Source organism: Apteryx mantelli, unplaced genomic scaffold (assembly GCF_036417845.1).
Source record: "Apteryx mantelli isolate bAptMan1 unplaced genomic scaffold, bAptMan1.hap1 HAP1_SCAFFOLD_86, whole genome shotgun sequence".
NCBI classification, from domain to species: domain Eukaryota; kingdom Metazoa; phylum Chordata; class Aves; order Apterygiformes; family Apterygidae; genus Apteryx; species Apteryx mantelli.
In genome coordinates, this window is record NW_027118810.1 from 480,001 (window position 1) to 482,500 (window position 2,500).

Here is a 2,500-nt window from a genome sequence, read left to right on the forward strand (position 1 = left end):
GCTCCGGGAGGCCGCGCCGAGGTCGCCGCCCCGCCCGCGGGCCCGCCTTCCGGGCCGCGGCCGCCCGGTCGACCCGGCTCCGGGAGGCCGCGCCGAGGTCGCCGCCCGGCCCGCGGGCCCGCCTTCCGGGCCGCGGCCGCCCGGTCTACCCGGCTCCGGGAGGCCGCGCCGAGGTCGCCGCCCGGCCCGCGGGCCCGCCTTCCGGGCCGCGGCCGCCCGGTCGACCCGGCTCCGGGAGGCCGCGCCGAGGTCGCCGCCCGGCCCGCGGGCCCGCCTTCCGGGCCGCGGCCGCCCGGTCGACCCGGCTCCGGGAGGCCGCGCCGAGGTCGCCGCCCGGCCCGCGGGCCCGCCTTCCGGGCCGCGGCCGCCCGGTCGACCCGGCTCCGGGAGGCCGCGCCGAGGTCGCCGCCCGGCCCGCGGGCCCGCCTTCCGGGCCGCGGCCGCCCGGTCTACCCGGCTCCGGGAGGCCGCGCCGAGGTCGCCGCCCGGCCCGCGGGCCCGCCTTCCGGGCCGCGGCCGCCCGGTCGACCCGGCTCCGGGAGGCCGCGCCGAGGTCGCCGCCCGGCCCGCGGGCCCGCCTTCCGGGCCGCGGCCGCCCGGTCTACCCGGCTCCGGGAGGCCGCGCCGAGGTCGCCGCCCGGCCCGCGGGCCCGCCTTCCGGGCCGCGGCCGCCCGGTCTACCCGGCTCCGGGAGGCCGCGCCGAGGTCGCCGCCCCGCCCGCGGGCCCGCCTTCCGGGCCGCGGCCGCCCGGTCTACCCGGCTCCGGGAGGCCGCGCCGAGGTCGCCGCCCGGCCCGCGGGCCCGCCTTCCGGGCCGCGGCCGCCCGGTCTACCCGGCTCCGGGAGGCCGCGCCGAGGTCGCCGCCCGGCCCGCGGGCCCGCCTTCCGGGCCGCGGCCGCCCGGTCGACCCGGCTCCGGGAGGCCGCGCCGAGGTCGCCGCCCGGCCCGCGGGCCCGCCTTCCGGGCCGCGGCCGCCCGGTCTACCCGGCTCCGGGAGGCCGCGCCGAGGTCGCCGCCCGGCCCGCGGGCCCGCCTTCCGGGCCGCGGCCGCCCGGTCTACCCGGCTCCGGGAGGCCGCGCCGAGGTCGCCGCCCGGCCCGCGGGCCCGCCTTCCGGGCCGCGGCCGCCCGGTCTACCCGGCTCCGGGAGGCCGCGCCGAGGTCGCCGCCCCGCCCGCGGCCGGCCGGTCTACTCGTCTCCGGCGTGCCCTTGTCGCCTTTTCCGGGTGGTAAGCGGTAGACCTGTTCTCCCTGGCCTTCCTGTGGAGCGGCGAGAGGGGTCGCTCTGTTGCGCTGCCTCCAGTTACGTCATCGTAAAGGCCGGCCATTTCCGCGCCCCGCCCCGGTAGGAGGGGCGGCTGTTCTTCGGCTCTCCGGCGCCGCCTGACTTACCGGTACGACTGTAGGGCAGAGGGTGAGCAAGCGCTGAGTTCCGGAGCTCTACTCCCGGGCGCCCCCAGCGCTAAGTGGCCGGCCTGCGAGCGACCTAGGGCGGCTTGCGAGGGCAGGTAAGGCCCGGTCCCGACTCCGGTTCTCTGACAAAATGTTTTTTTCGGCGCGTTCGATACGGCGCTTTCCCGGCACGTTCTCGGCAGCCAGGCGAGCGTGTCCCCGGTGCCGGGAAGCGCGGAGCCGCGGAGCCGGCGGCGGGCTCCAGCGACGGTTGCCGAGTTGCGAGAGGGCTGAGGCGGTCCGCGCGGAGCGTGTCCCCGGTGCCGGGAAGCGCGGAGCCGCGGAGCCGGCGGCGGGCTCCAGCGACGGTTGCCGAGTTGCGAGAGGGCTGAGGCGGTCCGCGCGGAGCGTGTCCCCGGTGCCGGGAAGCGCGGAGCCGCGGAGCCGGCGGCGGGCTCCAGCGACGGTTGCCGAGTTGCGAGAGGGCTGAGGCGGTCCGCGCGGAGCGTGTCCCCGGTGCCGGGAAGCGCGGAGCCGCGGAGCCGGCGGCGGGCTCCAGCGACGGTTGCCGAGTTGCGAGAGGGCTGAGGCGGTCCGCGCGGAGCGTGTCCCCGGTGCCGGGAAGCGCGGAGCCGCGGAGCCGGCGGCGGGCTCCAGCGACGGTTGCCGAGTTGCGAGAGGGCTGAGGCGGTCCGCGCCGCCGAGAGGGAAGGCTCGTGGCCTGTGAGCCCTTCGAGTGCAGCGCGAGAGAGAGGAAAAGGGGGGTGCCCCGTGCGGCTCGAGAGCCTCGTTCCAGGGGCCTGCCGCCGGCAGTGCGGCGATGCCAGCGCCGCAGCTGCTGACCCACACCTGCACGCAGCGCCCGCTGAGGCGTTCCGGGACACGTCGGAGAGGCCCCTGGGCGGGCCGGCGCTTCCCTGCTTCTCTGTCCCAGGGAGTGCGGGAGGAGTTGCCGGTGCTTCAGGCTCGAGTGGGCACCTCTTGCCGGACGGTGGTCCGCACCCACACGCAGTGTCCGCCGCGGGTTGCCTCCTCGGTGGCCGCGCTGGGCAGGGGAAGTTGGCTCAGGACTCGACCGATCGATGAGGCCGTTCGGGTCGCGTCGGTG